This window comes from Puma concolor, chromosome E4 (assembly GCF_028749965.1).
Source record: "Puma concolor isolate L17-30 chromosome E4, mPumCon1.1.hap2, whole genome shotgun sequence".
NCBI lineage: Eukaryota > Metazoa > Chordata > Mammalia > Carnivora > Felidae > Puma > Puma concolor.
The window spans coordinates 37,849,600-37,871,553 of record NC_141683.1 but is presented as its reverse complement, the minus strand read 5'-3'; the positions used below and the strand labels follow the sequence as shown (position 1 = coordinate 37,871,553).

Sequence of the window (21,954 nt, the reverse complement as noted above, 5' to 3'; positions counted from 1 at the left end):
GGGATCACAGAGTTTGGTAAGGAAAGTTGGAAGCACCAAAGGGAGGCATTATGAATGGGTTGTAATGGTACACCCTCTTTGTGAAACCTTTTGGAAAAAGTACCATTGAACAAAGACTTAAAGGTGGTACAGAGTTCACAATACAGTTATTTTGGTAAAGAGCCTTCTTGTGTATGTAATAACCCGTGCAAAGGCCCTAAGGCAGGAGAATGTCTTCAGGAAACAGCAAGGATTCCAGGGTGGAGGAATGAGGTTGGAGAGATGAGAGGGGACAGACAGAAGGTCATCATAGAGGCTCCTAGGTCATCATGAGGACTTCTTGGTCATCATGAGGATTTTGGCTTCTATTCTGAGTAAGATGAAGAGTCGTAGGAATGTGATTTGACTTAAGTTTTAGGAGGTCAGTCTGGCTGCTCTGTTGAAAACAGACTTTAGGGGAACAACATTAATGGTCACATGAAGCCACTTAGGGTACCAACCTATAAAGGGCATTGTTATAGCCCTAGGAATTTTGTAAGAAAGACATTGTTCCTACCACTTTAGGGAAAGTACTATACATAGGAAGTGAAACTTAACACTGGGACATGTTTGGTTGGGTAACAAAGATATACACTGAATGCCTTCTGAAGACCATTGGTCTAGTTAGCTGCAGGGCTTTTCTTTACTGAGGGAGAGCTGCAGTTTGCTGTCAGAGTTGAATTGTCAGAACCATAGAGGAGAGGCTAAATGGGCCTTCCTTCCCTACTTCCCTCCACTGATAGCTCATTCTCTCCTTAGACTAGGGTTCTTATTTAATCAGACTACCCAGAGAGCCCTGTGTGTCAGTACCACCACACTAAGGAGAAACGCAGGGGGCAGATCCTAAGTGACCTTAAATGCCCTTTATAATATACCTAGGAACATAAGCCACATACACTTCCATGAAGACCTTTATTTTCCAGACCCTGTAGGAGGATATTCTTTTCTTTCATGCTGGGAACAGTTTTATTCCACTCTTCATTAATAATGATTCTTGTTCATTATTCAGAAAGTCACTGCAAATCATTTCTGAAAGTGCCTGCTCTTGAACAAATGGTTTAGCTGAGGACGGCTCAGAAGATTAACTGTCACTGTCCTAAAAGATGTGGACTCTACCTGGGAATGGATCCCTGCAGATATTTGACATAGATGAGTAGTTTCCAAAGCCCATATTTAGAAAGGATGGTCTTGGGCATTACATAATGATAAAGAGGTCAATTCTTCAAGAAGATATAACAACCTTAATGTGCATGTGCCTAACAACAGAGCATCAAACTCTGAGGCAAAAACAGAACTGCAAGGAGAAATAGATGAATCCACTGTCATAATTGACAAATTCTACACCCCTGTAACGAAAATGGACAGAGCTAGCAAGCAGAAAATCAGTAAGGACAAAGTTGAACTCAACAATACCATCAGTCAACTGGATATGATTGACATCTGTAGACTACTTTATCCAACAATGGGAGAATACACATTCTTCTCCAGCTCATATAGAACATTCACCAAGATAGACCACATGCTGGCCATAACACACATACTAACACATTTAAAAGAATAGAAATCATACAGTGTCTGCTGTCATACCACAATGGAATGAAATTAGACATTAACAAAAGAAAGATAACAGGAGAATCCCTGAAAGAATAATCTAAGCATGAACAACCTACTTTAATTCAGCACACTTTGTTGAGTGCCTCCATCATGGCAGGTCCCCAAGGGCAAGAACCATGGCTATGTCTTTGGCACACTCATTCCCTGACTCCATGATCTGTCAGTACTTGTATAGTAAATAACTAAGGATTTAGCAAAATAATAAAAATTACCTGGAGTTCATAATGTAATGGTAAGAGGTGGGAGTGGGGTATCCAGAGATCCTGACAATGCTAGCATATTCCATAAATGCTCTGAGATGTAGGTGTCAAGGATAGTGTATTCCATAAGTGCTGAGATCTAGATGTTATTATGAAAACATTGAGGAGGCAGTCTTTATTAGTTCCTGATCTGTGGATTTTGTTTTATCATGTTACGTCCTTTGCCTATTTCTCCTCGTATCACATTGTGAGTTCCCATGTCTGTTATTTTCTGCATATTGTAGTCCATGGAAGTGGGGACTTAACAGGGACTCTTGATGGAATAGTGATAACTACCATCACTTACTGAGCTCCTCCCATCTTCAGGAACATTTTCTCAGTTAATCCTCCAAGAGCCTATTGAGGCAGGTGTTACTTATCTCCATTTTATAGATAAGAAAGTGAAAAGGGCTAATGCATCCAAAATAACCAGCTAAGGTGATGACCATTGGCACTGGTTTGTGAAAGCAGATATATCTGATCCAAAGTCATGCTTTTAGCCACCACTATGGTCTGAATCATACCCTTGTGGTGTGAATGTAAGAAGATAATTTAATATGTCCTCCTTTACAGTTTCTCTTTGGGAAAATGGCAGTAATTATTCCCTGCCTATTTCAGTTGAGATATTCAAATGTGAGCTGTAATGTACAAACATAAGGTATTGAAATAGTGACCTGTTTGCTATGTAGCAAAAGTGCCTTTAGCATAGAAATTGTCTTACTCATCTTTGATCTTCTGGGTTCTCCACCCAAATCCTTGAAAATTAGTAGTACTTGTTAATGTGTGTTGCATGATAGAATTACAAGATAGGGAGAGATTAGATAGTCATGAAGCGTTTTGCAAATGGATATTTTTAAAAGGTTGGAATTATATTTATGAAATTGGAGAAGGTAAATTTATATTCTCTCCAGGTTTAAGAAATGAGCTCTTTGATGGTGAATGTGTTTCCCAACCAGACTCTGAGTTGCCACGTGCCAACTCTGCAGGTCCTGGGCAGACTTGGCGAAGGAGCTGCCTCGGCTCTGTGCCTACACAGCATGGTCAGGAGGGATAGGTAATTGCTCACTGGGCTCTGCACACAAAGGCACATTTTGCAACGCTGCTTTTTGCACGTCGTCAGTTGGAAATGTAACTTTCAGAGCAGAAGTCATTTTAGTTTGTATGTATTCAGAGTGACTGCAGAATTGCTGTAGCAGATAATTTCATGGTGAGAGGAAAAATACTTCTTAGATATTCTCAACTGAAATCCTGAAAGCTGAACTAGAGGTTGTCAGCTTTTTCTTTCAATGACTGTGCTCCCTTGAAAAAGAAAGAAAAGAAAAAGTAATCTTCAAGTTCTTCCCAGGAGGGATGAGATGCCATGACCTCTACATTGTTTGACCTTTTCCACTGACTCTTTTCTAGTTGGTTTTATTGTCTAAAATGAGTTGGGCTGATGTGAGTTTCCATCCTTATTATTTTCACCTTATTCTTTATGGACAGCATTACTCACTCCACCGGGAACTGTGTTGTGAAGTCATGAGCATAGGGATATGGGTGTAGGAGAAGGGGTGTTGGAGGCTCCCAGAAACCCATCGTTGCAAGTAGAAAACAGCTCAGAACACACCTACTGATCATGGGTCTGGAGAGTCTCCACAAATAAAAAATGAAAAGCATATGTACTCTTGTCAGTTTGCTAGTTCAGTGCTTCTCAAGGTATCTGTGATAAAGAACTAGTTTTTGATTTCTTAAAATACCCAATCCCTCTCAGACTAATACTTTTGTCAAAATATAATAAGTTCAATTTGGAAAAATTAAATTTTAGAAAGATGAATAAAATACAAGCCCCAATTTTTAAATTAGATTCAACAGACATAAACTTTTAGTTCAGTAAACATATTCAGAACAAACAGAGAGAAAAAGAAAGAAATTACAAACACGGTGCACATCTTTTATTTGACATGCACACGCTGGTGATTAATATAGAAAATTCCTATTACACTTGTACATTTGTCATTCCACAATCATAATTAAACAAAGTTATGAGTGAAAAAGCAATTCCTTCTATTAAACGCCTATATGCACACTTTGAATGAACACCACGCATAGATGAGCTTGCTTCTTGCTTGTTAATTTATTGAATCTAGGTTGGATTGACAATAATGCTGTTCTCGGGGGATAGATGATGAAGCCCAAACGGAGTGCATCAAGGACACAAGCCATGGTTTAGGCACACAACAGAAGCATGCTGAATTAAAGTAGGTTGTTGGCAACTAGATGATCCTTTCTGATACGTAGTTCTGGGAACTACTCATCCATGTCAGAGATCTGTGGGGCTCCACTCCCAGGTAGAGTCCACATCTTATAGGACTGCGACAGCTAATCCTCTGAGCCATCCTCAGCTAAACCCCTTTGTTCAAGAGCAGGCACTTTCAGATGCAATGCAATGATTTGCAATGACTTTCTGAATAACAATGAACAAAAACCATTATTACTGAAGAGTGGAATAAAAGTGTTCCCAGCTTGAAAGAATAGAACATCTTCCTACAGGGTCTGGAGACAGGAAAGAAAGGCCTTCATGGAAGTGTATGTGGCTTATGTTCCTAGGTATGTTATGAAGGGCATTCAAGGTCATTTAGGATCTGGCCCTTGCGTTTCTCCTTGGGGTGGTGGGATTAACATACAGGTTCTCTGGGTGGTCTGATATAACATTCACAGGAATAAAAAAAGAGACTCTAGCTAATTTAGCATTGCTCAGAATATTCATTTGTAATTTTTATCTGAAACAAAGCAAGTGGTGTGTATCTAAATTCATCTTCAGTTCTTCATCAGTAGCCAGTTCCAAAAATGTTAAATTTAAATAATCTTTTGATGAAAAAATGAATCCACAGAATTGTATATATATAAACTTAAAAAAATAAATTCAAAACACTCAAATTCAGAAAATATTTGTTGATAGCTTTTTTCAGATATGCTATCTCAACATCATCGCCTCCTTCATTGATACTTGTTAAATTCTGGAACATGTTGTAAACTATGGAAATTGTTGTTTTAAGTGTCCACATTTTGTTTTTGGTCTTCAGTCTTACCTGTCATTAAAAAACATGTTTCTCCTTTACATGGAGGTATTAGAATCATTAAAGTAACAAGGACAGACAAAGAAACAAGTTTGGATGTGTTATTTACATCTTTGTAAAATTGAGACCAAGATGGCAAAACACCAAGAATTCTTTCTGTGCTTAAGACATTAATGGGGCGCCTGGGTGGTGCAGTCGTTAGGCGTCCGACTTCAGCCAGGTCACGATCTCGCGGTCCGTGAATTCGAGCCCCGCGTCAGGCTCTGGGCTGATGGCTCGGAGCGTGGAGACTATTTCCGATTCTGTGTCTCCCTCTCTCTCTGCCCCTCCCCCGTTCATGCTCTGTCTCTCTCTGTCCCAAAAATAAATAAAAAACGTTGAAAAAAAAAAAAGACATTATTGACAAAACTTTTCCCCTTGATAACTGTCAAACATCAACATGCAATGCTGTTGATTATTATTAGCTTCCTTCTCAATAATTTATTCAGAGTAATCATGAACTTAATGTATTTACCTTTATGTAATTTACAATTTTTACTGCATCACCAAATACAGTATTTCTTTTAGCTGACTTATTTCTGAAGTAAGTCTTTCTCATCAAAGACAGCAACGCATTAATTTACACTCTGGTGCAAATTTATTAACTGGGTAATTCCAGAATGTTTTCTTATCTTTTTAGCTGTGCTATCAGAACATACTCTACACAAAACTTGAACTCCAAAGCACATCTGTTGACAATGTAATTTTTCTTAACTTTATGCTTTTGAGAGCGAGTACTGTATTTTGGCAATGAGCATAGAAAAAACCAAAACAAAACGGGATTTGTTCTTCATATCACCATCATGTTCAAATCATCCACGTACTGAAAGATTGCGGTCTTAGGTCTTAGCAGCATCAGTGCACTCAACAGGTTATAATGGGAAATACTTTGCTTGCTTTCTTTGGTCTATGAGTTGGTCTTCTGTATCATTAGGCTGGTATGTTACTCTGTGATATCATTTGGAAGTGGTAGTGGAGCCTACCTTCTTAACCACAGATTCACCCAACATTTCCAAGTAAATACCTCTGATGCAGATTTTTACATTTATTGATTGCGTGTGGTTTTTTGCCTCAGCAACCAAAAGTGCTATTTTTATTAGAAGCCTGCAGAGTGTTAATAGGTAAAAATTTGAACATCTGCTTCTGTGGCTTTCTAAGGCAATGTACTCTTTTATTTCAAATAATTCCACTGATTTTGAGCTTTTTTTTTTTTTTTTTAACTTGTGTAAGTAAACCCTACCCAAGAAGTTTTGGAGGTGTCATTACTTAGAACATCTCTGCCAGTAACACACTTGGGGGTTTAGCATGCCACCCTCAAACATGGCTACAAACCCAAACTTAGTATATGAGGAATAGTATTTCCAAATAAAATTGGCATGAACTTCTTGGTTTCCATTTCTTTGGAATCACTTCCACTGCCATTATTTGACTCACTTCTACTGATGCATTCAGCCCAAGTATGTCTTTTCTTGAAACAAACAAGTGCTGTGAAATTTCATTTAAGGTCTTAAATTAGAAATAAAAATCCATGATACAATTTTTTCTTTCTTAATTTAGCTAATAATGTTAAGCTATAAATGAAGCAAAGTTCCATTAAAAATGGAAACATTCACAAAAATAGCAAGTTATAAAAGTAAATACATGCCAACATTTTCTCTATCTGCCTTGTCTTCTCTGGCCTCCGTTGTCTGACTTCCTGACTGGCTACCTCACATTTCTCATCTGAGGTGGCGAGGAGGTAGGCAGGAAGACATTTATCTAGTAATGACTGTTTAAAATCCTTCTGTAGCCTAATTCATGTGGGAAAATAGGAGACCAGGGTTTTATGGCTTGTGTTTTACATTTCATGTCATTTCCTAACGGGTATGGTAGTATCTGTATCCTGGGGAAATGAGATGTATTTTATCCCATTGGATATGTGACATCAAAAATAAGTAGTGACTTCAGGTGAACACATATGTTTTGAGCATACAATGTACACAGCCCTGTGCTAATGTGGTAGGGAATACTGGGGTAAGTATATCATAGTTTCTGCCTTCTCTGACCTGACAGTTTGGTAAGGAGGATAGCTCAAATATAAAGTATTTTGAACGTCTGTTGCTGCATAATAAATTACCCCCAAAATGTAGTGATTTCAAACAGTAGCAATTTATTATTTAGTTAGTTAGTTAGTTTTTTGCTCATAAATCTGTAGCTGGTCAGTGGTTCATCATGGTGTCTCATTTCTGTTCCATATGTTGTCAGTAGACTCAGCTCAAGTGGGGACTAGATGATCCTTTTTTAAGATGACTCACTCACGTGGGTTCCTGTGTGCAGGCTGGGAACCCAGCTGGGGCTTTGAGCCAGGGACCCAGGTTGCTTTCCATGTTGGCCTCTCCACAGGCTGTGTGGACTTCCTCCTGGTATAATGGCTGGATTTCAAGTGTGAGTGTCCCCAGAGATCAAGGCAGAAATGGATGGCACTTTAAAGACCTAGCCTCAGAAGTCAAGTGACATCTTTCCTACCATGCTCTAAAGGTTGATGCCATCACAAAAGCCTACCAGGTTTAAAGAGAGGGGAACAGACCTATCGATGGGCATGTGTCAAGATTATAGAAGGGTAAGTGTGATGGGACATACTGTTAAAACCATCGTTAGAAAACACAATCGTACAAATTATTCATCCATTCAGCAGTGTTTATCAGGCGCTTTCTCCATGCCTTGAACTGTTAATGGCTTGATATTCAGAGATAAATAAGACAGTTTCTGTCTAAAGAAACTTATAGTTGGGAGGGGGGGAGATGATATAGTTAACTATGTGTCATAAAACATTGTAAGTACTATGCCAGAAATTTGTACAAATTACAGTGGTGGCTCAGAAGGCGAGGTGGTAAAACTCTTCAGGGAAGTAGCATTTTAGAGCATTGGCTCTAAAAAGATATGGAGGGCAACCGTTCTCAAAGCAGGATCTTTGTATCCTTGGGGTCCCCAAGAGCTTTTCAATGAGGTTGCGAGTTCAAAACCGTTTAGGTAATAATGTGAAGACATTATTTGCCTCTTTTACTGTGTTGATATGTGCACTGATGGTACAAAACCAATGGTGTGTTAAATAGCCAGCACCTTGGCATGAATCAAGGCAGTCCCAAACTGTATTAATTGTGATTATATTCTTCACTGCTAGGCACTTGTTAACTTTCATTAAAAAAAATTTTTTAATGTTTATTTTTGAGAGGGGGAGAGAGAGAGAGAGAGACAGAGTGCGAGCAGGGGAGGGCAGAGAGAAAGGGAGACACAGAATCCGAAGCAGACTTCAGGCTCTGAGCTGTCTGCCTGGAGCCTGATGCAGGGCTCAAACTCACAAACCATAAGATCATGACCTGAAGTCAGACACATAGCTGACTGAGCCACCCAGGAGACCCTGCCAGGCACTTGTTAAAAAAAATAAATAAATCTAGTTTCACTTAAGAATGCCCTTGATGAAGTGATAAGAATAGTTAAATTGATTAAATCTTGACCCTGGAGTATATATTTTAATATTCTGTGAAACAAAAAGAGAAGTGTACGTAAAGCACTTGGGCGTACTGGAATACTCTGCTTGTTCCAAGGAAAGGCATTTGCGCAATTGAATTCCAAGCTGAAATAGCCATGTTCTTTCCTGCTGTTTTCATTACCATTTTTACTTGAAAGAATAACTGACAAAGTGTGGCTTTCCAAACTGGGGTATTTGGCAGACAGTTTCATGAAAATCAATGAGGTGAGCCCATCGCTTCAAGGAAAACAACTGACAGTATTTGTTGCCAATTATAAAATTAAAGCTTTCAGGCAAAAATTAGAATTATGGAAAACTGGTAACTGCCATCGTGAGTTTGACAGTTTCCAACACTAAAGTCTGATGCAACTGATGGTGATATTAATGAATGTGATTTCTTTTGATATTACTTGATGGAATGTGTTGTCTTTTGGAAGATCAGCATAACTTAATGAACTCATCATACCTGGGTAAGAAATCCATTCAAAGTGCAAGATAGACCAATGTATTAACGTAACACAATATGAAAAGTTCATTGATATGATTTCAGATTCCACATTAGGCTCTAAGAAACTACTGCTTGTTGAATTTCAGTATAATATGAAGGAAGAATGTCCTTAGTTGTCTGAGAGGTCTGTTAAAATATTCCTCCCTGTCCCAACTACATATCTGTGTGAGACTGGATTTTCTTCATATGCTTCAACCAGACCAATATATTGCTTCAGGCTGAGGGCAGCAGGTATAAAAATCTAGCTGTCATCTATTAAGCCAGACATTAAAAAGATTTATAAAAACGTAAAGCAGTAACACTCTTCTTACTAACTTTTTTATTTTTTGGACAGTATTGCTATTTTTGTAAAAGATGTTATGTGTGTTAACATATAGTATTATTTTTTTTAAGTGGATAAATAAATATTGTAAAATGTTCTCAGATTTAAGTTCTAACATGGTTAAGAGTAATAGATATAATCTGCATAAACAAAAGCTCTTTGTTGTCCTCAACGTTTTAAGAGTAGAAAGGAGTCCTAAGACTCAAATTGAGACCCGAGTTGTAGGGGTCACATTCACTGGAATAAAGGACATGCTGGGAACAGAGGCTCAGAGCCTAACTGAGGGGAACGGGGCACAATCAGCACACTGAACAAAGCCCAGAGGGGCTTCAGTGAGGGGCCTGAGAGGAGACAGCAGAGAGGTGCGAGGGACGGAGCTGCCTGGGTAGCCAAGCGCCAGGGCAGTGATAAAGTGCTCCAGCCTCAGATCTCCTAGTTCAAATCTTCACTCTAGCACTTGGTTCCTGTTTGATTTGGGGCTAGTTACTTAACCTCTCTGTGTCTCAGTTTTCAGGTATTTGCAATAGGGATAAAAATACTGCCTGTTATCTAGGTCTGTTAGGATTCAATGAAATCAGCTCTGTACAAACCTGTATAGTACTTGGCACAAAGAAAGCACTCAGTAAATGTTGGCGATTTTTTACTAAGATGTTTGGGCTCTGCTCTCCAGTAAGAAGAGTGTTGGAAGGCTTTTGAGCAAGAAAGAGATGTAACTGGATTAAGATGTGTTGCAAGAGAATTTCAGGGACCGTCCATGTCACAGTTGGGCCTTTTCTTCAGGCAGTATGGTCCTTCGGGGAAAATACTGAAGCTGAGCTCCCCTGGCTACTTTTCTGGCGGAAGTCTTCAACCTCAGGAAACTTCTTGGACATACCAGTTACTTTAGGAACAATTTGATACACAACTGGAAATCAGTTCTCTTTTGTGGAAAATTTTGCTCGGCTGTGAACTTACAAATTTGGGTTTGTTTGGGTTTTTTTCTCCTTTTCACTCAGACTGCTCTTCGTGTGCATTCCTAGTTACAGAGCCATTTCGCTCACCTAAAGTAATTGCCTGCCTGGTGCCCATTCTTACATTACCATAGTTTCGGAGATGGTCAAACGTTACCATGGACACGGTCAGTGGAACTTGGCTGGGCCGGGAGCGGCTCACGGGAAGAAGAGACATTGGTGGCCAAGAAACCACTGGGTTATTCTGGAGAGTGAAATTCAGTTCATCAATAATGAGTTGAGGGTTTACTCTGTGCCAGGCACTGAGGAGCAAAAGAGGTGAAAGAATACACCGGCCAACCCCATCCCAGAGAAGCTTGCCTTTCTTTTGTGAGGGAAGGAGGCACGTTTGCAGATAACTACCTCGTGAGGTTGTGTGTGACACATTGTGTGTGTCACATTATGTGTGACAAGTGCTAAAGCAGAAGTAAAGACGAAGTATGTTGGGAGCCCAGGGTAGAGCCTACCTCAGGCTTGGGCTGACAAAGACTTGTTGGCATTTGAGCTGGGCTTTGACAGAGGGATCAGGTTCTAACAGGCAGAATCAGTCAGTTAAGATTCTCTCAGTGTGGAGAACATGAGTAAAGATGGGGACGTAAAGTAGGCAATGTCGGCAATATATTTGTGGCACCCCAACGCAGAATGAAAATGTGAAGCCCTTTGTTCAAAAACCATTAAGAATTTCAAGACGGGCAGCACAGGACTCACCCAAGCAGGGGGCCTTCTAAGGACAGAGGCTACGTGACTGCACAGGTTCATGTCCACGGAACCAATCCCGAATCAGGGTACATGCAAGGTTGTCTGAGGCGTGGTGCATGAGAGCGGGGAATGGGAGACAAGCGTGCACAGGCACGTTCAAAATGTGGCCACTGGTCTGTCGAAGCAGGATTTGAGGTGGTCTGGGAGGGCCTGGACAGAGGACGAGGGCTCGGGTTCTTCGAGAAGGGAATGCTCCGCCCACCAGGAGTAACAGCAGGAATGGAATGGAGAAGATGGACACATGTGTAACTGAATTAAGAAGGGTGAGGGAAGGGGTATGCAGAAATGAGACCAAAATGTTCAGCCTGTGTGACAGGACTGATAAGGCAGAGGAGAGCTGGTAGGTGTGGATGTTGGGCATTCAAATACATGTTCTTTACTGGTTGGCTGATTTATCTGCAGTGACTTCATTACCCTGCTAGGATTTAACCAAAGCAGTAAGACTTAAATGGTGGAAATAACTGAGTATGTGTAAATTCTTCAGCAAAGGGCAGGGCCCGTATATGTTACATGCATATTTTTTATGTTTATTTATTTTTGAGAGAGACAGAGTGCAAATGGGGGGAGGGGCAGAGAGAGAGGGAGACAGAATCCGAAGCAGGCTCCAGGCTCAGAGCTGTCAGCACAGAGCCCAACGTGAGGCTCAAACTTGGGAACATTGAGATCATGACCTGAGTCGAAGTTGGACACTTAGCCAACTGAGCCACCCAGGCACTCTTAAACCAATGATTTTATTTAAAAAAAAATTTTTTTTTTTTAACGTTTATTTATTTTTGAGACAGAGAGAGACACAGCATGAACGGGGGAGGGGCAGAGAGAGAGGGAGACACAGAATCGGAAACAGGCTCCAGGCTCTGAGCCATCAGCCCAGAGCCTGACGCGGGGCTCGAACTCGCGGACCGCGAGATCGTGACCTGGCTGAAGTCGGACGCTTAACCGACTGCGCCACCCAGGCGCCCCTAAAAAAAATTTTTTTTAATGTTTATTTTTTGAGAGAGAGGGGGGCAGAGTGTGATTGGGGGAGGGGCAGAGAGAGAGAGAGAAGGAGATACAGAATCTGAAGCAGGCTGTAGGCTCTGAGCTGACAGCACAGAGCCAGATGTAGGGCTTGAACTCATAAACTGCGAAATCATGACCTAGGCCGAAGTTGGACACTCAACCTACTGAACCACTCAGGTACCCCTGTACCCTCATTACATATAATGAAGCTCTGAAAATGTCCACTGCTAGGAGTGGACACATGCTAGCAGTTTGGGGAGCAAGTCTTGATTTGTGCAAATCCAAGCATCTTAGCCTGATGTAGGGCTTCAGACCTGGCCCCTGTGCACCTTTCCAGTCTCCTCTCTCACTGCCCCCCATCCATACCCTGTGCCCCAGGGCTAAACCAGTTGCTTTTGCTTGGGAGTCTTCCTTTACCATTCCACTACCATACCCTCAACTCCATTTATCCCTCAAAACTCCTCTCTGGACATGCTGCACACCCTGCCCACCTCCATGTCCCCCCCCCACCACCACTTCCCCCAATCTAGATTGCAAGCTGACCACACTGAGTCTCATTTGTCTACTCATGTAGACATTGGTCTTATCAGGCATCGTATCTCAGTGCTAGCACCACACCTATCACCAGGGAGACAGTAAATGTTTGCGGAATAAATGAATGAACAAAGTGATGAGTTTGGCCATTAGTTTGAAGCGATTATCTGAAAGCCCATTCAGTTTCACATTAATAGTTGAACTGCTTTTGGTTCCAAAGAGGGCACATGGCCTACAGTTTCTAAGCAGCAGAGCATATACTGCTGCCGATTAAACTACCACATACCAAATGGGGCTTACTTTTATCATTCTGACACCTCAGCCCACTTGTTGTAACGAGACCAGGAGGAGCAGGACCGGCCCAAGTGCAAGATGGGGGTGGAGATGGTCCACACTAATGCACTGTTAGTAGAGAATTTAAAAATATTACAATATCAACTGAAAGTTGGACTATTTCTATTCACACCATGGGCTGGTACTTCTAAATGTCAGTGGCAAAATACTCCTTCCCCCTCAGAGGCTCTCCTTCTTTCTCCCCCCAGAGACTGCCTGTGAACCCCACTGGGGAGCAGCCCAGGGTTTTAATCATGCCTCTCAGGGCAGAGTAGAGAGTATTAATCTGCTCCTTCTATAAGCTTGGGCCCCTCAGAACTTCCTTTTCCTCCTCATATTGATGGCATTGTCACAGTGACCTTCCCAGGGCCAACCAAGCCTGTCACTTCTCAGGTTTTCTGCATTCTTCTTTCAGATTCAGGGAGGCATCCAGAGGATTGACTGGCTCAGACAGAGCCTCTCTGAGTGGAGTTGAATTCTAAATTTTAGAAGAGAAATAGAGGACTGTCATGGAATCAGGATCTCTGCCCCTGTGTGTATGCTGGATGAGAGTCTACTTCTGGTCTTCCATTTACTGGTGCATGTATAAATTGTAGACCCCAGTCAATGAAACCATCTTTCCGAAACTCCTCCCTGTGTGCTGAGTTAGGTTGAAAAATATTTCAAAAGCTACAGAAGCTATGACAATTTGAAAACTTTTGCTAGAGAAAATTTTGCTAATTTTGCATCAGAATTAATGTAATTTGATACCATGTCTAGGCAAAGCAAATTAGCAGTTTGAAAGGTATGGTGATACCAGTGGATCACTCAGAAATACCAAGGTGGATCAAAACCCTAGAGGAGAAAGCAGGAAAAGACCTCTCTGACCTCAGTCGTAGCAATTTCTTACTTGACACATCCCCAAAGGCAAGGGACTTAAAAGCAAAAATGAACTACTGGGACCTTATGAAGATAAAAAGCTTCTGCACAGCAAAGGAAACAACCAACAAAACTAAAAGGCAACCAACAGAATGGGAAAAGATATTTGCAAATGGCATATCGGACAAAGGGCTAGTATCCAAAATCTATAAAGAGCTCACCAAACTCCACACCCGAAAAAAAAATAACCCAGTGAAGAAATGGGCAGAAAACATGAATAGACACTTCTCTAAAGAAGACATCCGGATGGCCAACAGGCACATGAAAAAATGCTCAACATCGCTCCTCATCAGGGAAATACAAATCAAAACCACATTCAGATATCACCCCACACCAGTCAGAGTGGCCAAAATGAACACATCAGGAGACTATAGATGCTGGCAAGGATGTGGAGAAACAGGAACCCTCTTGCACTGTTGGCGGGAATGCAAATTGGTGCAGCCACTCTGGAAAACAGTGTGGAGGTTCCTCAAAAAATTAAAAATAGATCTACCCTATGACCCAGCAATAGCACTGCTAGGAATTTACCCAAGGGATACAGGAGTACTGATGCATAGGGGCACTTGTACCCCAATGTTTATAGCAGCACTCTCAATAATAGCCAAATTATGGAAAGAGCCTAAGTGTCCATCAATTGATGAATGGATAAAGAAATTGTGGTTTATATACACAAGGGAGTACTACGTGGCAATGAGAAAGAATGAAATATGGCCCTTTGTAGCAACATGGATGGAACTGGAGAGTGTGATGCTAAGTGAAATAAGCCATACAGAGAAAGACAGATACCATATGTTTTCACTCTTATGTGGATCCTGAGAAACTTAACAGAAACCCATGGGGGAGGGGAAGGAAAAAAAAAAAGAGGTTAGAGTGGGAGAGAGCCAAAGCATAAGAGACTTAAAAACTGAGAACAAACTGAGGGTTGATGGGGGGGGGGGGAGGGGAGGGTGGGTGATGGGTATTGAGGAAGGCACCTTTTGGGATGAGCACTGGGTGTTGTATGGAAACCAATTTGACAATAAATTTCATATACTGGAAAAAGAAAAAAGAAAAAAAAAAAAAAGAAATACCGAGGTGGTTAGTGTCTCCCTTGGCCTTAAGCCACCTGTCAGAATGAGCACCCAGTTGGCGGGCCGCTCTGACCTTTCCCCTGGAACCTGTGAGCAGAGTGGCATCTGCATCTTGGGATGCTGGTTGAGGTTGCCACACCTGTGTTGTGCCCAAAGGTGGAGAGACCAGGCATAAATAAGGAGCTTCACTGCCTGCAGGATAAAACCGAGGGACACCTTGCATGATGTGGGGGTCTTGTTACAACCCAACTCCCTCTCTCAGGGTCGCCCCACCACCGTCCTTGAGTTCTAGGAAACAGCTATGCTGAGAGACTCATGGTTCGTTAGATGAGATTTGTTCTCTCAACGGTCCAGCCTTGGCCATACTATTCCCTTCGCCTGGACTTTTCCATTTCCCTGCCCCCTTCCTCACTTACCAGACTAATTCAAGACCAAGTTCTGGCAGTTTCTCATGCAGGAGGGCTTTCTTCCCTCAGTTCCCCAAATGGAGTCAGTTAAATGCAGGCTTTGTTTCCAGGTACTTCTATCACAGCTAAATAACCTCAACTGACCTCTAGCCCACATTGTCCTTGTCCTTGCCTTCTGTACCTTTGGAGATGTTGTTTCCATGGTCTGGAACACCTTCCCACATGCTTCCTTCTATCCTCAGCTTTGCCTCTCCAGCAGAATTCTCTGGGGATGGTTTCTTCTCTTATCACAAGGCCAATTATGTTTTGCTAAGCACTGGTCTTCCAGTCCCTGATAGCTAGCACCAAGTCCACTGTTCAGTGGTAATGGTATGGTGAAGCTGAATCAGAAATCCAGAGGAGTTTACCACTCCGGCCTTTTCTCTTAATAACAACACTATCAACAGAAGACTAGAATCCAGTGATTTCTGATTGCTGTTTTTTGGACAAATTTATCAAGGTAGGTACATACCTTATCAAACAGCTAAATAGAGGTTGGATGTTGTTTATTCCTCCCTAAACTCAACATATCCACCACTGCTTAGCTTCATTTTTATTTTTCTCTCTCCCCTCAGGGTAATTTTGACTGTTTTGCAGCCCCAGTGATTCAGGGCAAGACGCCCAGGGCCCTTGGCTTGTCCAAGGCATCATGGCAGACACTCAAGGCTTGGCTGTTCAAAGCTCCAGTGAGGCTCTGTTTCTTCCTCCTGACATTTGGCCACCCCCCACCCCCGACACTTAGCCATCTCTCTTCATGAAAAATAATGACCTTGCTAATTTCAAGGCCTAAAATTACCTTTTTCTCTATATATTATTTCTTAATCTTTCCTCTTTCAAGTGAGAAAAGAAAAAAAAATCATAAAAGCCACCTTTTTCCTACTCTCTGTAAAATCTGAATCTAGCCTATGATTATTTCTTCTCAACTAGAAAAAAGTTCATTTATCAACTTAGTTACTAATTTCTTCAATTAACTACACCGCCTCTTTTATTTTTTTAATCATCAGTACGCAGTTAGCATGAAGTACTTTCTTGGCTAAGCCTGTTCTTTTATGTTCTGTTTCATAAAGGCATCAAACTCTTTTCCTTAACATTTTTACAATAGTTGAACATAGCCAGACTTTTTCAAAACAAGGCATCCAGTGGTTACTTGCAGACTAATCTTGAGGCTCACAGATGGGAGAGAGATAATGGTGCCTATAAGAATCATGGGAAGTTTTAAAAAACGTACCTGCTAAACCTCTTCTCACCCCACTTCACCCCTGAGCATAACTAAACCTAGGAAAATGTAATTTTTAAAAAAGCTCTTTTGATGATTCTAATATGCCTCCTGATTGAGAATCATGGTCATGGGGTGCCTGGGTGGTTCAGTCGATTAAACGGACGACTTCAGCTCGGGTCATGATCTTGCGGTTTGTGGGTTTGACCCTGGTGTTGGGCTCCGTGCTGACAGCTTAGAGCCTGGAGCCTGCTTCACATTCTGTGTCTCCCTCTCTCTCTCTGCCCCTCCCCTGCTTGTGCTCTCTTTCTCTCTCTCTCTCTCTCTCTGTCTCTCTCTCTCTCTCAAAACTAAACATTAAAAAAAGAGAATCATGGTCACGATGGTTGGAGGTAGGCAGGGCCCACATGAGGATTGTTGATTTCACACATGACTTACATTGGGGAACAGAAGGGGAGGCCGGTTAGATGTGATGGTTATGGGAGACTTCTGGAAGAGTTATGTCTGTTTTGAGTTGGATCTTAAATAATAAAAATATAGCAATAACTGACATGTGTTGAGCAGGTACCGCATGGAGCACTTCATATACATCATCACGTTTAATCCTCACCAAGGGTGGTCTTATCCCCTTTTTGTACAGATGGGGAAAGTGGAGCTCAGAGAGATCAAGTGCTTAGCTCAAAGTCACTCAGCAAGTAAGTAGCAGAGCTGGCATTTAATCCTGTAGTCAGTGTGAGTCCAAAGCTCTGACTGCTATGATGTGTCAGATTTACTGGGAGGGAAGCAGCAGGGATTCGTGGTGTGGGTTATGGCAGGAAAATGATTTCTACCTGATCAAAATCTTTGCGGGAGACAGATATCTGGGCTTCTAAGAAGTCCTCAAAGTCAATTATGGATGTCACCATTAGGCTGGAAAAATTGTCTTTCTGTCTCTAAGAAGATGAGAAAGGCCAAGTTTTTATCATCACGAATAGACCTGGTGTATTATCATCCATTTCAATTTTTCTATCTAATTCCATAATCATAATTCATAATCATAGTCATTTCTTGGAGATCAGAGGGACTTCCGCATCCATGCAGTCTTGTTTCTTGTCTGACTCCCTCATTTGGTAGGTTTTTTTTATTCAAAGAAAGGCAGCAGCAGCACGAGGCCAAGGCAAGCCCGCCACCACCCGCCTCCAAGAGCAGTGCGGCCCGTGGCCGGGGGCGGCGGTAGTGAGACCAGCGCTGCTCTCCCGCCCCCTTCCCTCCGCGGTTTCTCTGCTCGCCGGAGTCGCTGGGTTCCCCGGGCTCTGCTGGCCTGCCCGCCGCCCCTGACCGTCCGACGGCCCTCCCCACGCAGGCCTGGACGCCTGTCACCCCGCTGCGGAAAGCAAAGTGTGAAGAGTGGGGAGCAGGGAACCATGGACGCGAAGAGGAGGCTCCAATGGAGATGAGGAATCAACTCCCGCAGCTGTTGGAAAACTTGTCCCCGACAATGGCAGATCAAATGGTGGGAAACTGAGGCTGAACAACTGAATTTGTGAACTTAGACTTGCTCAGTGTCATAAACGCAGGCTTGATTTCAGTTTCAGATCTCCAACAGATACTTAAATGGAAAAAGCTTGAGCTTAGTGACAATAACGTCTTTGGAGGTCTGGACAAGTTAGCAGAAAACCTTTCAAATCCCACACATCTGGACCACAGTGGCAATACACGGCAAAATATCAGCACTGTGGAACCTCTGAAAAAGCGGGACTGCCTGAAAAGTGCGCATCTGTTTAACTGGGGTTACTAGTCTGAATGACTAGGGAGAGACTATCTCCCCCAGCTGACCTACCTGCATGGCTATGGCCAAGAGGATGAAGAAGCCCCTGGCTCAGAAGCCCAGGTGGATGCTGTGCAGGAAGGGGATCAGGGCAAAGGGGAAGATGAGGACAAGGATGGTGAGGAGGAGGAGTGTGATGGCCAAGAGGGTGACGAGGAAGAGGAGAGTGGAAAAGGGGTGACGATAAAGATGGAGTGAGTGGGGAAGAAGACGACTTTGGACGTGATGGACAAGGTGATGAGGATGAGGAGGAAGAAGGGTAAGAAAGCGGGAAAGGTAAGAGAGGAGAAGAGAAACTGATGATGAAGAAGATGATGAAGACCCAAACAACCTGCAGGGAAAAAACTGTTCGGTATTGGTTGGACTGCTCACTGGTAGCTGTTTAAATGATAATAATAAAAGGGTGGCTGTGATACCAGCCACAGGACACCCAGCCACCCAGAGAGCCAAAGGATAGTCCCTGTCATGTTCTGCCTTCCTCCTTTTGGTCCCTCTTCAAAATCCACCATCAAGCTTGGAGACTTCACTCCAACAAAACTGTGAGCACTGTTGGGTCTTTGTGTAAGACTCTTGCTGTAGCATGGGTCATTGTGGCTGGCCACTGACAGTTACGTGAAGACTGTAACAGCATTTTTACTTTCTGTACAACAAAGAAGGTTTGCAAATAAAATCTTAATGTAAAAAAAGGACAATTTTCCACAGCAAAGAATTAGCTGGCCCCAAATACCAATGATGCCGAGGCTGAGAAACCTGGTATAAATGTTCGGGGCATGGACTTTGTAATCCAGATTGTCTGAGTTTGAATCCAGCTCCACACTTACTAGCTGTGTGACCTTGGCCAAGTTACTCAACCTCTCTGTGGCCCGTCTGCAAATACGGCTAACCATAGCCCTTCCTCATAGGGCTGTGAAGAGATTTAAATGAGTCAGTATAGTTGGGGCACTGGAGCCGTATGTCCACACAGTCAACGTTTGTTTAAGAGAGGCGTCTGGTGCCGTGGCAGGGCGGGTTCCCAAGCCAGCCTGCCTGCGTGTGAATCCTTCATCTGCCACTTACCAGCTGTGTGACTTTGGGCAAATCACTTAAACATTCTTGACTCAGATTCATCTGTAAAATGCAGATAATAATAGTATCTGCCATTAAGATAAATTATGTGTGCAAAATGATTAGAACAGTGATTTACACATCATAAAAGCTGTGCACGTACCGGTTGTTGTTATGACTCTTAGTATTTCTTTATTAAGTAAATATTTGAGCCTCCTGTGCACAAAGGGGTGGAATCACGTGTGTTACAGCTATGAGACTGCAGAGTCAAGATTAGGACCACTGACTCAGGAAAGGATAGCCCTGTCCGATATGAGAGTTTACGACTCTCTCTACTCCTTGGCATTCTGTGTGGTAGAAAGCTGGGTGGGGGATGACCATTTGGGGTAATTATTACTTTGGAGGCAATGTGGAGAGAGGTGCTGTGACCCCACAGTGTCACTTAGCAACCAAATAATTCCAGTTCTGACTTTGAACAACCAAGATCACGGCTGGTTTCCAGTGAGGAAAATCACCAGATGCTAGAGGTACCAAGACCAGACTTGTCAACAATGGAGAAAGGGATTTTAATCTCTTTCTATTACTACTATTGGAAGAGGCAGTTCTTTAAAAGACATTTTGTGCAGTCATTGCGCTGTTCCATTTTGATTCACCATGGTGATTGTAGGGCCTTTTGAAAAATTTTCTTTTAGGTAGTTGTTTTGAGATGTAGAAGAGAAAGTTTGAGCTTTCTGTGAGCTTATAAGTTTAGGTGTAGACATAAGTACTATTGGAAAATGAGCCCAGTTAAGGTTAACACACACTTGTCTAAATGGCTTTAAAAACTATGTGTTATATTAAATGGCTTTGTTAATTAGATTCTCTTTGATGACTCATATTGGAGAAATAGAAACTTAGGGCTCTCGTTATCAAGTAAAGCAAAACAGTGGGTTTGCAAACCTGCAAGCCAGCCTACCTTGTTAGCCAGGTGTAACTAACTAAGCGGTTGTCTCTTTGCAATCAAGAACTCAGCAAGCACAAAATAAGTACAAGTAGCAAATTATTTGGAGACCTTTCCAACCTGTGTCTGACCTTCTTGATTCGTTTGCAGAAGTAATTGCTGTGGAAATTGCTGTGCTTTTATCTGTGGCGCTATTAAAACACTGGTTGCAATGAGGTGGTACAGACTGCTTGGTTAATGGGTTACCGTGGAGTGGGAGTCGTTGTTTCATTCGACAGATGAGAAGTAGCTGAAAATAACCTTCTCTCTCTCCTGTAAGAATTTTGCTTGTTAAGTGACATTCACCAACACAGCAGAGTTTCAGCGTGGTAGAGGAGTTTGTGCTATTCTTAGCAAGATATTAAGTGAGAGTTTTCAGGCTTTTCTTGTTATAAAGTAGGGAATGTATGAGGGTTCTATATTCCCTGGTTTCAGGGAATCTTTCTGTGCTCAGGGGAATAGCTGTCTGGCTTGAGAAGGAATGAGGACGTGGAGTTGGTAGGACATTCAGAGCCGAGTAGTCCTTTGCATCAATGTCCCACGTGTCATGTTACCACTGAGCTGTGGGATTATTCCCTCATTCTCTCCTGGCTTCACTGCCATTGCTTTCTCGTGGGGTAAGGTCAGCTGCCTCCATGGCCTCATCCTGCTTCCTCAATATGGCCCAGTATTTTTTCCCCCCTCCAACCAGCCTCCCTCTTGGAGTGGAGCATTGAGGATCCCTGTGGTATAAAGCAGCATTTCTCAAACTTTAAGATGCCTCAGAATCACCCGGAGAGTTTGAAAAAATACAAATTCCTGGCTGTCACCCCCAAAGATTTTGATCCAGTAGATCTGGAGGGGGCATGAGAATTTGCATTTCTACCAGCCGCCCAAGCATGTGATCCTTGTGGTTTGAGACCACACTTTGTGAAGGCTTTGTGTGATATTACAATAGTATATTATATTGTGTGATTTATAATAGTAAGTACATATTTGGTGTTCCTCCCTGTTTCTGGCACAGAGCTCCTAAAACCCTTGGAATTTCTGTGCGGACAGCAATAAAGGTGTCCCTTGTTATGTTAATGAAGTGACTTTTGGAAGCACTTAAGGATCTGGGTTGGTTGCCTGGGGAGCTAATCAGGTGATTAGAGGGATGGAACTTTGACCCCCTCCCTTGTGTTACCCATCCCCCAGCCCCTTCCTGGGAGGGGAGAGGGGATGGAGTTCATTCACCAATGGCCTATGATTTAATCAATCTTGCCTATGTAATGAAGCTTCCATAAGAACCCAAAAGGAGAGGATTTGGAGAGCTTCCAGGTTGGTGAACCAGAACACTTCCAAATACCATGCCAGGCCCCAAACTCCAGGAGGACAGATGCTCCTTTGTTCAGGGTCTTGCCCTGTGTATCTCTTCATCTGGCTGTTGAACCAGTAATCTAGTGAGTGAACAGATTTCCTGAGTTCTGTCAGCTGCTTTAGCAAATTAGTCGAACCCAAGGAGGGGTTCACGGGAACCATTGTCAGAAGTACATGTAGCAATCTTGACTTGCAAATGACATCTTAAGTGGGGCCAG

The 21,954-nt window shown here is 42.4% G+C and overlaps 1 protein-coding gene and 1 pseudogene across 4 annotated transcripts in view; both read left to right on the top strand.

Moving 5' to 3' along the window:
* Positions 1–21,954, top strand: part of KCNH1 (potassium voltage-gated channel subfamily H member 1) — a 387,096-nt gene that overhangs the window by 235,322 nt on the left and 129,820 nt on the right. The gene's annotated exons all lie outside the window — the stretch shown is intronic.
* LOC112857916 (uncharacterized) lies at positions 16,951–20,130 on the top strand (annotated as a pseudogene).